The sequence below is a fragment of the Bos grunniens genome, chromosome 28 (genome assembly GCF_055505025.1).
Source record: "Bos grunniens cultivar Pamir isolate PY7600 chromosome 28, Bosgru_T2T1.0, whole genome shotgun sequence".
Lineage (NCBI taxonomy): Eukaryota > Metazoa > Chordata > Mammalia > Artiodactyla > Bovidae > Bos > Bos grunniens.
In genome coordinates, this window is record NC_141192.1 from 41,700,944 (window position 1) to 41,715,974 (window position 15,031).

The 15,031-nt window shown below is 42.7% G+C and overlaps 1 protein-coding gene across 12 annotated transcripts in view; it reads right to left on the reverse strand.

The window, feature by feature from the left end:
- The window catches only part of DISC1 (DISC1 scaffold protein), a 423,187-nt gene that overhangs the window by 370,251 nt on the left and 37,905 nt on the right, over positions 1 to 15,031 (reverse strand). The gene's annotated exons all lie outside the window — the stretch shown is intronic.

A 15,031-nucleotide genomic window follows, 5' to 3' on the forward strand; every position in this document is an offset into this window, starting at 1 on the left:
TCCTGTTGCCTTCCCGGGGTGAAGGACACTGATGATTGTTTGTTTCTTCTGAAATAGTTGATTGGTCACAGACTTCCTGGTCCAGGTAGTTACTGTGTCGTTCACGATGGCTGCTGATCTTCAACCAATACTTGAAGGGATGACTCATTGGAAAAGACTCTGAAGCTGGGAAAGATTGAAGGCAAAAGAAAAAGAGGGCAACATAGGGTGACCTGGGTTAGATAGCATCACCAACTCAACAGACATGAATTTGAGCGAACTCTGGGAGGTAATGAAGGACAGGTATGACTGGCATGAGACAGTCCACGGGGTTGCAGAGTCAGACACAACTTAGTGACTGAACAACAGCTCTAAGAAAAACAGCACCCAGCAATAATGTCCACATGTAGCTACCCTGAAGGATTTATAAAGTCCTTTATACAAAAGTTTCCAAGCTGAAAATATGCCAGAGTCAGTTTAGCTTCAAGCAGAGGCTCTCAAGGAAAAGTCCTCCCCAGGGAACATCGGGAGTCACCTGACAGCCACCCAAAAAGTATCAGTTACACAAAAGTGAAGGGGTGCCCAGGTGAAGCTGAAGTTAGAAACTGCCCCAAAAGGAGGCTCAGAGATGGGAGGGAGAGTGAGGCTCTAAAGCTGTGAGTTATTTAATTTGTTATAGTTGGAATATATTCAAGTCCATGTTACTCTCTCTCATTCTGTTATCTTTCTTGAATGGGAATGGAAGGGACAGAATAAAGTTGTCAAGCCAGAAGCAGGTACCTGATCCTGCGGTCAGCCCCCCAGAGAATCGCTCATGAGTCACCTCCACTCAAGGCTTGAAGGAGGAAAGAGAACAAGCACTTTTACTCCAAAGCAGCTAGAGTTGAGTTGAGTGTGGTCCGTGGATTACTTGCATCTAGTCACCCAGAAGCCCTGTGAAAATGCAGGAAATGTTCGGGGGACAGGGGGCTTTCCCTAGTCCTCACCAACTAGAATACCTATGGCAGGAAATCTAGCAATATGTGCTTTTCACAAGTGCCCAATCACTTAATTAGCATAATAACCCCAATGCAGCATCTACAAGAACTTCAGAGATTGAAGGGAGGCTTTCCAAGAGGCAGAAATTTTCAAAGGGCAAAAATAAACAGACGGGAAATAACAGGAAAAGTACAAAGGGGTCATGAAGCAATAAGAAAAATGTCAGAAGACTAGAAGGCTAGAAGGAGTTATTCCTTCTGTAAATATGCTAAAAGCAGGGGCGGGGGGAAAGTGTGCTTCAGATCAACCAACCAACCAGCCAACAAACAAACCAGGATAAGAAAGTCATGCTACCAGGGACAAGCCCACTAGTTACGGCACAAGGGAAACAGATAAGAGAGAAGACAGGACAGAATCACACAGCTCCAAGTTTCAACCTCATTTCTACTAAAAATGATCTTCAGACTGGAAAGAATGGTGGTAGCATTATTTAGGAGGAACTGAAGCTCAAGAGAGGCAAAATGATAGAGAACACCCAGCCACTTCAAATGAGTTCATATCCTCAAATGAGGTCAGATAAACTATTATCCACACTGCTGCTGCTACTGCTAAGTCACCTCAGTCGTGTTTGACTCTGTGCAACCCCATAGATGGCAGCCCACCAGGCTCCCCCGTCCCTGGAATTCTCCAGGCAAGAACACTGAAGTGGGTTGCCATTTCCTTCTCCAATGCATGAAAGTGAAAATTGAAAGTCAAGTTGCTCAGTCATGTCTGACTCCTAGCGACCCCATGGACTGCAGCCTACCAGGCTCCTCTGTCCATGGGAGTTGCCAGGCAAGAGTACTGGAGTGGGGTGCCAGGGCCTTCTCCGATTATCCACACTAAAGGAATTCAATTCTAAAGCAAATCAACTCTGAATACTTGTTGGGAGAACTGATGCTGAAGTTGAAGCTCCAATACTTTGGCCACCTAATGCAAAGAGCTGACTCATTGGAAAAGAGCCTGATGCTGGGAAAGATTGAAGGCAAAAGGAGAAGTGGGTGGCAGAGGATGAGATAGTTAGATAGTGACACCAACTCAATGGACATGAATCTGAGCAAACCTCAAGCGATAGTGAAGGACAGGGGAGCCTGGCATGCTGCAGTCCAAGGTATCACAAAGAGCTGGACATGACTGAACGACTGAACACATATGCACCCACCTACCATGGACCAAGATTGGCAAGTGTTCTGGTTCCAAGAAGAAAAAAAGGAGAATCTAAGAGTTATAGGTTGAACACAATATAGTAAAACCAATTATACTTCAATTAAAAATAGATTTAAAAATAAAAAGGTAAAAAGTTATAGGTTGGTTAGCCAGATATCTACACTAGATACAATTCTAAATGAATGCTTACACAAACATTTATGAACAAACAAATCCAGAAAGAGAATGAAATAAAAGCAAGTTAACTGAACCTCTGTGAAGTCCACTGAAATATACAAACAGTGAGAAGTTGGGGAGAAAACTATTGGCAATGTATGATCATATGCCATATCCATTTAATAGGCCCTTATAAGGTGCCTATTTGTTATTTATGCCAGGCATTGTTATCTACATTTTACAAACATTAATTCATTTGATTCTTATAACAGCCCTATTCCAGCCTCTTTTCACAGATGAGGAAAACTAAGTAATTTGCCCAGCCTCACAAAGCTGGTAGCTGGCAAAGTAGAAGTTAAAACACAAGCAGAGTGCTCCAGAGCCATGCTGCTTCTCAAAGCTCTGAGGAATATTCTCTAAACACTTTGAAATGTGGATGAAATTAATAGCAGACCCCAAATCAATACTTTCCTCTTCAGTTCTTGAGAAGGAAAGACGTGTTTTTTCCTGAGCTGCTGCACTCAGAAGAATGAAGGGGGCAGGCAGGAGATGAGAAGAAGGCAGCTGGAGGCCAGTTGTTAATTTGAGAAACAGTAGTAACATTACAATTTTTAGAAAACAATACCCAGGATTTACCCTAGGCCAGTGGATGCCTGCCTGGGTGTTCTGTTCAGTTCAATTATAAAATGAAGTCATCTTGAGGTAGGAGGTAGACACGTTGCTAAAATCTTGCTTCTCTGTCTACCAATGCCGAATAGAAATACGGAGACAGAGTTTGAAGGAAATAGAAAAAAAGAGTAGCTTTACTCTTCTTGGCAGGCAAAAGGGAAACACAGTAGGCTAGTGACTCAAGAACTGTGCCCCGCTTCTGTCAGGAATAAGAAGAGGTTTTCTATCTTCATGAAGGTCCTACACTTTTTTTCTTTTGCAAAGTTTCAAAATGGCCACAGCTAGCATCAGGCAACTCAGCAACCTGGTCTGATGTCCCTGAAGTTATCGGCCCATGACCTTTGTGAAACGCAGAAAGCTACAAGAGAGTGTAAGAGGAGAAGAAAGGCCAAGTACAGGTTACAACTCATATGAAGTCAGCTTTGTTTCCCTTTGTGAAGGACAAGGCTAGCTACAAGTGTTTATTAGTGTAACAGCTAAGGAATAACCAAGATTGCTTAACTCTTTCAGAACTGTTTGCCTGGTATGTGCCAAAGGCTGTTCACTTATTTCTGGTTTTGCTGCAACAGACGGGCCCTCGGGGTGAGTAGCTGGAGTTTGTCCAGCAGAGTAAATGGAAGCTTTGCTTTCCCTAGAAACTCCAAGGACCAAGTTTATGGCAGGAGCTGAGCTCTGCTGGAGCAAAGAGATAAGACAACCACATCTATCACTTCTGAGGTCAAGGAAATCTTCCTGACTGCACTTGCACAAGCATGGTCCTCAGAGGTCAAAAAGGAGGGGGTGCCACTCCATAACTGATGCTGTCAAAGCTCCCACAGGCCTCTGCACTGGAATCCATTTTGGCAAAAAGATGTAAATGCATATTGGCTAGGTTCCTAGGGCAGATCGGATGTGAGAAAAGAAGCAAGATGATTGGCCAAAGGTAAACAAAGACTAGGAAGAACTGCCCTATATAAATGATTTAACTGCTTCTTTACTGCACTTCTCCTCATTAGGGATGCCCACACCCTTTCTCTCCGGGTGTGTATTTCTGCCTTGCTTCTGTCTTAAATAAACTGCTTCTCTGTGTGCTCTCCCACACGATGTGCTATGTCTCTAATAATAAAATTTGTACCTGTTTCTACAGTTTTTGCCTCCTTGAAACATTCATGCTTTCAAACAGGGCAAGAGTCAGGGCAACTTTGCTTTTACCCTGTATCCCTTGATGGACTAGGATCTAGGACTCCTGGTTCTCACCCAAAATACCCAGGTCTAATTCCTGGTCAGGGAAATAAGACCCGGCTTCAAGACTGCTCGCTGCTGTCTCTCCAAGAACAATCTGAGAAGCAGCAAGAAGTATAGTTTTGGCTGAAAAGAGAGTCAACAACTTGGAGTGTCAGCTTCAAATAATGACAAAATGCAAGAGAAAAGGTAAGGAGAAAATCATTATGGAGAAGATGATATACATACAGAGCAATAAATATATGAATGATTGGTGTCCCTCAAGAAGAAAAAAGACAGAGGGAACCAAAGATATAATAGAAGAAAACATCTACGGAATAAAAATCTAAATCTGTAGATAAAAGGTATACACAGCATCCAGGAAATATTATGACCAACACCTGCCTATATGGTAAAATCACCTAACTCCAAAGAAAAAGTATGAATCCTGTGTAAACCTTGGAGAAGATTCAAGTTACACATATAAAGGGCTTTCAAAGTAACATTCAGTGCCAAGTGACATTGTCTATACAGTTTGGGGGTTGGTGTGGGGACACTCAAGAATTTTATACCCAGCCAAGTTGTCAAACACTATAAAAACAACAAAAAGTCATTTTTCAATATGCATTCATGTTGGGCACTGTAATAGTCATGGATCTTCTTGATGAAAATCTCTGGGTGGTGAAATTCAGACAACCAAGCAATAAATCACAGTACAGGACTCAGGAATGGTAGGATCCTTTTAAGAAAGACTACCAGCAAGCACCAGATCCTTTAAATAAAGCACTAAGGCTAGACAACAATGAAAAGTACTGATACAGAATAGAATGTAAGTGTTATACTGCATACAATATAAAGTAATAATACAACTCATGAAAGAACGATCATTTTGACATTTGTATGGCACACCCCAGGGATCCCAGGTGGCTCAGTGAGTAAATAATCCACCTGCAATGCAGGAGATGCAGGAGATACCAATTTGATCCCTGGGTTGAGAAGAGCCCCTGAAGGAGGTCATGATAACCAACTGTAGTATGCTTTCTTGGAGAATCCCCTGGACAGAGGAGCCTGGCAGTCTATATGCCATACGGTCACAAAGAGAAGGACATGACTGAAGCAGCTGAGCATGCACACACACATATGCGTAGCGTACCCCAACTAATCAAAGCATTCTCCACGAAACACCCTCCATTTAATCAACGAAATAATCTTAGTGCTGAGAAATCTTTAATAGAGCTCAGAGAGGCAAGTTGCAAAGATATTCTCACAGACTTTCCAACCCAAATCCTAAAGAGTTTGCACGTTTTTTCCCTGACATAAATATTTCAATTTCATTTTGCTTATAGCCTCTATTTTGTGCATCGATATAAAGCCATTTGAGGACATAAGTATCACTCCTGAATCTGTACCCAGTTGTTCCCCCTGACAATCCTCAGGTATCCTCCCCACTGTGATTTTTCTTTCCATGTCATCCCTGTGAGCAAGGAGATCAAACCAGTCAATCCTAAAGGAAATCAACCCTGAATTGGAAAGATGGTTGCTGAAGCTGAAGCTCCAATTATTTGGCCACCTAATGCAAAGAGTCGACTCACTGGGAAAGACTCTGATGCTGGGAAAGGTTGAGCTCAGAAGGAAAAGGGGTTGACAGTAATGAGAAGGTTGGATGGCATGACTGAATCAGTGGACATGAACTTGGGCAAACTCCGGGAGATGATGAGACAGGGAAGCCTGGCATGCTGCAATCCATGGGGCTGCATGCTGCAGTCACAAAGAGTCGGACACATTTTGGCAACTGAATAACAACATATAAATAAAGACAATGAAAACAAACTAGCCTTTTGGAGGAGGAACAGAAGCCTGCTCAGCTCTGACTGTATTACAAAGGGAAATTAGTTTTAAAGAAGGTGAGCACACACACACCCAGGACACACTAGCAGCAAGCTGAGACTTTCTCCTTGGCAGCAAGAGAACATGAGAAGGTGAGCCAACAACATTCCATGTCACATCCTGTGACTCTGAAAACCATCTCTTGTACCACTGGGGACACATCGCTCACCTGTATAGTGGATAAGAATCTGCCCGTCAACACAGGAGACATGGGTTCAATCCCTGGTCCAGGAAGACTCCACATGCCACAGAGCAACTAAGCCTGTGCACCATAATTACTGAAGTATAGGAATGAGTGTGTGAGGGGGGAAATGTTATTAAGTAATTTTAAAGCTATTTACTCTTATTCACAAAAAGAATAGGAATTCGAGATGAAAATGCATGTTATAATAAATAAAGCTGGCAACAATGGAAAAGCGTCTTTACAAATGCTAATAATCAATAGTTGTTGATCAACTATACTTCAGTTTAAAAAAATAGTTAATATCTGTTAAGTCTTCTAAATTTTACAAAGCATTTTCACTTACATCATTACATGTGATCTAGTTAAAGTAATTACTATTCTGTCCCTGGTTGCTCAGATGGTAAAGAATCTGCCCACAATGCAGGAGATCTGGATTCGATCCCTGGGTTGGGAAGATTCCCTGGAGAAGGAAATGGCAACCCACTCCAGTATTCTTTCCTGGAGAATTCCATGGACAGAGGAGCCTAGTGGACTAGAGTCCATGGAGTTGCAATAAGTCAGACACAACTGAGCGACTTAACACTTTCACTTTTTCATTCTGTCCCCCAAAAAACTCCACAAAGCATTCCTTACAATAGATGACAGCTAAGGCCCCTTCCAACACCAACAGTCTCAGGATCTGAGCTGCCTTACAAACCTTGCAATTTGAATGGCTAATTTTTAAAAGAAAAGGAATTTTAAATTAAAACTTTAACCAATGATCAGTTAGAAATCTGGATTGGATTTACTGAAGTAGAAAGCAATTCGATCTTAACTCAGTGAGGATGAAGCACATCCAGGGGACATTAAAATGGCAATCTCTCTGCATGTGTTAACACAGCACAGATCACACAGGCAGAATAACTTCCCTATAGCCATCAGGATGGAGGGCTGAGGAAAGGTCACCAAAGATGAGGACACATTGAAGCCCTGCTTCTGCCACTTTAGAAGTAACCTCCAAAGGGGTCAGACAGACTGCAAAGTTCAAATGTGCAAAGTAAAATTTTCTTCCTATATCCCTTGACAACCGAGATTTATCCAAAACAGACTTTTGTGGCCCTCTTGGATACCTTGGAGTTAATGGAAACAATCTCACCACTGCTTTTCTCTTTCCTTTAGGGGCACTATTTCCTCAGTGTTCTGTAAGAACTTCCTTCAGGACATGGGTTCCTGACCTGCCTTCTCTCTGCCGGGTTGTGCAAGGCAATCACAGACAGGGAGCCGACGACTTTACCTGTTTTGGAGGTATAGCGCCTTAGCTGAGTTGTTTAAAACGTTTTCCTGGGAAATGCATAAACATTTAAACACAAAATTCTAGGAAGCCCAGAGGGTTCATGGTACAGCCATTTTGAATGTTCAAGGAAAGAACTATTCCATCTCTGAGAATTCTCGATAAGCTCGGCATCTTTCTTCTCTGAAGCCAGCCCTGAACTCTCCTCTCTGCACTCTCAAGTTTCCATTCATCCTCAGAGTCCATAATGGCCAGGCATGGATGAAACCCTTTTCCCTGAAGGCATTCTACCCTACTCTTCAAGCTGGTGGTGTCACAGGTGTGCCACAGATTGAAATGGTTGGGGGATCTCATGCCCTCTGAAGAGTGGGGTGGGCTGGGGGCGTATAGAGAGTGGGTAAGCAGATACCCTGTGTCTCTCTGATTCTCTCAGCTTCTTTTGTATCATACCAGTATTTGTTTAAAACCACATTTCTATGTAAGGCTGAAAAAAATAATAATGAGATTAGATATTTGCTGAGGGTTTCTTAGCTGACACTGATTGTTATATCTTATTTATGCACCAATAAAAAGTTCTCATAGCCCTTTAATTCGATTAGCTCTAGAATTTGCTATATTTCCCTCAGAATTCCATCTGTCTTCCTTACTAGCCTGGTCTTTAAATCTTTCCCTGAAGAGATTAAATCAGTACACTTTTTCCCTCTTGGAGCCAAAAGCTACATGACTCGAGATGACAGACATTCTACAAGATACAAGAACAATTCATAATGTCTCTGGCTTTCATATGATCTGAAAAGCTTAGGGATTGCAGTTAACAATAAACTCAACTGAGCAGCCAGTGTGATGCCATGTGAAACTGAAAGTGAAAGTTACTCAGTTGTGTCTGACTCTTTGCAGACCCATGGACTATACAGCCCATGGAATTCTCTAGGCCAGAATACTGGAGGGGTAGCCTTTCCCTTCTCCACGGGATCTTCCCAACACAGGAATTGAACCCAGGTCCCCTCATTGCAGGCAGATTCTTTACCAGCTGAGCCACAAGGGAAGCACCAAAATTGAGCATGATATTGGCATGCACTGGAGAGACTCAAAAGTGAAAGTGAAAGTCTCTCAGTCATGTCCAATTCCTTGTGACCCCATGGACAATAGCCCACCAGGTTCCTCTCTCCATGAAATTCTCCAGGCAAGAACACTGGAATGGGTAACCATTCCCTTCTCCAGAGGATCTTCCTGACCCAGGGATCAAACCAGGTCTCCTGCATTGCAGACAGATTCTTTACCATCTGAGCCTACTGGAGAGACTCAGTACTCAGGTTAAAGGATGTAGAAGACCTACCATTCCCTGTACTGCTAAGACCGCATATGGGCCATTCTTCTTTTTTCTTGGCACCACTTTTTAAGAGAAAACAGCCAGGAAGATAATCACCATGGTGCGGCCTTTAGCAGAAGGGAGAATGTTTCCATGCCCACAGAAAGTGATAACCCAGTTGGTGAAAAAGAGTCCTGGAACACCACTTAGAATGGGGACAGAGGAAAGAGATGTGACAGAAAAAAGAGCAAAGAAAGCAGAAACACGACAGTATTAGTTTCCTACTGCTGCCATAACAAATCACTGCAAATTTCATAGCTTAAAGGAGCACATATATATCATCTTAGAGTTCTGGAGGTCAGAAATCCAAAGTGGTTATCACTGGGCTAAAATCAAAGTGCCAGCAGGGTTACTTTCCTTGTGAAGACTCTAGGGGGAAATCTGTTTTCTTGACTTTTCCAGCTTTTAGAAGCTGCCTGAATTCCTCAGTTTGGGGCCCCTTCCTCCATATTCAAAACCAGCAGCAGAGCATCTTCTAATCTCTCTCTGACTTTGACTCCTGCCTCCCCCTTCCACCTCGAAGGACCCTGTGAGCACATCAGGCGCATCATGATAATCCAAGATGATCTACTCATCTCAAGTCTTAACTTAATCACATCCACAGTGTGACTGTAACACAACATATTCACAAGTTCCAAGGACTCCAATGACTACATCTTTGAAGAAGCATCATTCTGCCCACCACAGCTACCATTGGGAGAGGGGGAGATATAATGGAGGGCTATTGGATCACAGGCAAGATGATGAAGTTAAAGAATTGGGACAGTGAGTCTTTGTGAGACCTGAAAATAAAAATAAGCAAAGGAGTTGTGGGCTTGGGTTCAAGTCTAGCTCTTCCATTTATGAGTTGGATAACTTTGGCAAGTTACTTAACACCGCTGGGCCTCAGTTCTCTCATTAGAAAAATGGGGGTGAGAACGGCCCCCCACTCCTTAGGCTGTTATGATGCTCAAGTAAGAGTACATGGCCCAATATTAATACATAGTAGAGGCAAAAAATGGACCCCCAGATTCAAAAGTAAGAAAACTGAGGTTCATAAATTTAAGCAGCTTACCTCTGTCTGTCCACCCTCATATCAGAGATGTGTCCATTAGCTAATCATTAGGATTAAGATCATTGTTTGGGACTAAATTTTCCCTTGTGGCTCAGATGATAAAGCGTCTGGCTGCAATGTGGGAGAGCCAGGTTTGATCCCTGGTTTGGGAAGATCCCCTGGAGAAGGAAATGGCAACCCACTCCAGTACTCTTGCTTGGAAAATTTCATGGACGGAGGAGCCTGGTGGGCTACAGTCCATGGGGTCACAAAGAGTCAGATGTGACTGAGCGACTTCTCTTTCTTTCTTTCTTTCTTCCTTTCTTTCTTTTGAAAAACATCTACTGATTCAATTTAAAAAAATTAAAATTCTACATTCAGGTTACAAAGCTGAGTGCCAGTGACTTAAAGAAGGTTTAGACCCCAAGAAACTCAAGATCTATCAAACAAATAGACAAAATAGAAATACATAAATCTGGCACAATGAGGGAAGGAGAGGGTGGAATGAATTGAGAGAGTAGCATGGAAACATTTATATTACCATATGTAAAACAGACAGTGAGTGACAGTCAGTGAAAAGGTGCTGTATGACTCAGGGAGCTCAGTGCTCTGTGACAACCTAGAGGGACAGGATGAGGTGGGAGGTGGGAGGGAAGTTCAAGAGGGAGGGGACATATGTATACCTATGGCTTATTCATGTTGATGTATGGCAGAAATCAACACAATATTGTAAAGCAATTATCCTCCAACTAAAAATAAATAAATAAATTTTTAATAAAAGAAATACATGTGTCTAGGACTTCTCTTGGAGAAGGCGATGGCACCCCACTCGTGTTCTTGCCTGGAAAATCCCATGGACAGAGGAGCCTGGTAGGCTGCAGTCCATGGGGTCTCAAGGAGTCGGACATGACTGAGCGACTTCACTTTCACTTTTCACTTTCCTGCATTGGAGAAGGAAATGGCAACCCACTCCAGTGTTCTTGCCTGGAGAATCCCAAGAACGGGGGAGCCCGTTGGGCTGCCATCTGTGGGGTCACACAGAGTCGGACACGACTGAAGCGACTCAGCAGCAGCAGCAGCAGCAGGACTTCTCTAGCAGTCCAGTGGTCCAAGACTCCATACTTCCAGTGCAGGAGGTCTGGGTTCAACCACTGGGCAGGGAACTAAGATCCCACATACTGCAGCATGGTCAACAACAATGATGAAAAGAATAATACTAAACATGATGCACTAAATGAGGGGAACAGACAGTCTGTGCACCAAGTCGGGGTGCACTTAGATGAGAGTCATTAACCTGAGCTCATAAAAACCTTCCTAGAGGAGATGGAGTGTGGAGGAAAGAGAGACTTTTTAGGGAGGAGGGTCAGAGGTGACACAACCAAGGTGGGGATGCAGATCACCAAGTAATAGGGAACATATAGCCAAAGTCAGAATTCACGTGCAAGACAGGGACTCGAATGCCAATAGGCAGCAGGGAGCCATTGGAGACGCAGGGGTCCACCTCCAGGGGTGTGGGGACAGAGCAGAAGGCTGGCCTGCCCACTGCACTGCGCAGGCATGGTATCCTAGAGCTATTTCTCCCCTCAGTTCTCCCAGCATTCAGCCAGTTCAGTTCAGTCACTCAGTCGTGTCCAACTCTCAATGTTGGTGTCATGTATTTTGCAGCTCTGATATTTGGTACATATATGTTTATAATTATCATATCTTCTTGATGAATTGAGTCTTTCATCAGTATTTAATATCTTATGTACACTATTGCTACTATGTTAAGATAGATAACTAATGAGAACCTATTGCATACCACACAGAACTCAATGCTCTGCAGTGACCTAAATAGGAAGGAAATCCAAAAAAGAGTAAGTGTTAGTCACTCAGTCGTGTTCGACTCTTTGCAACCCCATGGATTGTAGCCTGCCAGGCTTCTCTGTCCATGGAATTCTCCAACCAAGAATACTGGAATGCATTTGCCATTCCCTTCTCCAGGGGATCTTCCTGACCCTGGGATCAAATCTGGGTCTCCTGCATTGCAGGCAGATTTTTTACCTCTGAGCCACCAAGGAAGGCTGTATAGCTGATTCACTTTGCTCTGTAGCAGAAACTAACAAAACATTGTAAAGCAACTATTGTGGTAGTGGTGGTCGAGTCACTGAGTGGCATCTGGCTCTTTGCGACCCAATGGACTGTAGCCTGCCAGGCTCCTCTATCCGCGGGATCTCACAGACAAGAATACTGGAGTGGGTTGTCATTTCCTTCTCTAGGGGATCTTCCTGATCGAGGGATTGAACCCATGTCTCTTGCATTGGCAGATGGGTTCTTTACCACTGAGCCACCAAGGAAGCCCCAAAAAGCAACTATACTCCAAAAAATATTTCAAATACATATATATATATATATATATATATATATATATACACATGAACTTCCCAGGCGGCACTAGTGGTAAAGAACCTGCCTGACAGTACAGGAGATGTAAGTGATGTGGGCTTGATCCCTGGGTCAGGAAGATCCCCTGGAGGAGAGCATGGCAACCCACTCCAGTATCCTTGCCTGGAGAATCCCACAAACAGAGGAGTCTGGTGGGCTATAATCCATAAGGTAACAAACAGTCAGACAGGACTGAAGCAACTTAGCATGCACACACACATATGTGTGTGTGTGTGTGTGTGTGTGTGTGTATAATGCCCTTCTTTGTTGCTTGTAACAATTTTTTACTTAAAGTCTACTTTGTCTGATATTAGTATAGACATCCTGACTCTCTTTTGGTTACAATTTTGCAGGGAATTTCTTTCTCCACCTCTTCAATTTCACTCTCTGTGTGTCCTCAGACCTAAAGTAAGTCTCTTACAGACAGCAAGTAATTGGATCGTGTTTTTATCCACCTGCCAATCTATGCCTTTTGATTAGAGAGTTTTTTATATTTAAGGTAATTACTGATCAGGAAGGACCTACTTTGGCCATTTTGCTATTTGTTTTCTGCTTGTCTGAAGGCGTTTTTGTCCTTCATTTCCTCCTTTATTGCTTTCCTTTGTGTCTTTTGGGACACTTTGATTATTTTCTCATTTCCTTTTGTGCATAGTCTATAGATGTTTTCTTCGTGGCTACCGTGAGGATTACATATAACATCTTAAATGATAATAATCTAATTTGAATTAATACCAACAACTTCAATAGGGAACAAAAACTCCATTTCCCACGGCTCCATCCCAACCCCCTTACATTACTGATGTTATAAATTACATCTCTATAATTACATCATCCACATAGATTTATAATAATTCCTTATGTATTTATCCTTTGCAAGCTGCAATCCATGGGGTCGAAAGAGTCAGATACGACTGGGCGACTGAACAATAACTGTGCATTTAACACTTAAATTTTGTAGAACCTACCATTTTGAGGACTTCCCTGATGGCTCAGGCAGTAAAGAATCTGCCTGTAATGCAGGAGACCCAGGTTTCATCCTTAGGTCAGGAAGATCCCCTGGAGAAGGGAATGGCTACCCACTCCAGTGTTCTTGCCTGGGAAATCCAATGGACAGAGGAGCCTAGCGCATGGGGTCCATGGGGTCGCAAAGAGTTGGACACGACTGAGTGACACATTTTCAGTTACCATTCTGAATGTGGCTCTTTCTGAATTGGGCATTCACTTACTTGCTCTGACTATTTTCCAAAGCTCCTGTAAAGTTGCTTGTTCTGGTCTCTAATTGTTATTCATTGTTTGTTTTTAAATTTCCAGGGAGGAACAAGGACCTGGTGCTTCCTACCCGCCCGCCCCCCCATTTTTCTGACATCATTACATTCAGGTACTGTAGGGCCTATGACGGAGAAGGCAATGGCACCCTACTCCAGTACTCTTGCCTGGCAAATCCCATGGATGGAGGAGCCTGGTAGGCTGCAGTCCATGGGGTCGCTAGGAGTCTGATACGACTGAGCGACTTCACTTTCACTTTTCCCTTTCCTGCATTGGAGAAGGAAATGGCAACCCACTCCAGTGTTCTTGCCTGGAGAATCCCAGGGACAGGGGAGCCTGGTGGGCTGCCGTCTATGGGGTCGCACAGAGTCGGACACGACTGAAGCGACTTAGCAGCAGCAGCAGGGCCTATGAAGAAGTTGAGACCCCAGACACCCTCCCTACCTACCAGCTCTCAGCCCTGAGAATGTCTACTGGGGACCCCAAATCACAGGCAGTGACTCAGATTGGAGCAATCTGAGACCAGGATTTATGTCAATAACTTATTTTAACTGTTTCTGTGAATTCCTTCTAAAATTCCTCTATCTTGTAAGAGTTTGTAATTTTCTATTATTTTAGTTTCATTTATCATTTTGTGGGTTTAGTTTAACCTTTTTCTCATTTTGCATACAGGAAATTTCTATTTTAATTGCTCTGAGCTTTATCTATGTTGTGCCTCACCGAATACTGAGTCCTGAGTTTGCCTTTCTTAATACTTTGATCTTCATTTATTCAGCTTGCTCTTTCACTTATTTAATACTTTTATTCGTTTGTGATATTTCACTATTTTTTCACTGCATCTTTGTGCTTTTTTTCAGTTGACAGATATTTATAAGCATTTTTCCTCTAATTTCCAGTTTCTTTCATATTTAGCCATTGTGTTTTATTTATCACATTTTACCCTATATTACATTGAAGGCTATGTATCATTCTTTTAAGCTTGTATTCTTTGCTTATCAACTCTAGTATTTCTCTTTATTTTATGCAGTTTTTAAATTTATCACTTCTAATTCTCACTTTTAAACCTTTGAGTCTGTGGTCTTCCCTTTTATCCTTTTTTATATTTTACTGTTAACTGTATTCTATGTTATCAATATAGATAGTGAATAAGGTCGCAGACCAGACCAGGTCATCTGGATTCAAATCCTGTCTCCAGTGTTGATTAGCTGGGTGACCTTGGGGGAACTATTTAACTTCTCAGTGCCTCAAGTTCCCATCTGTTAAGTGAAGTTATCAACAGTTTCTATCTCACAGAATAAAAAGAGTTCATACATGTAAGGTTTTTAGAAGAGTCTCTGCTACATAAGCATTCAGTCAGAAACTGATAATTACTCACCAGCACATTTCCCTTTTCTCTGGGACACACAGGTA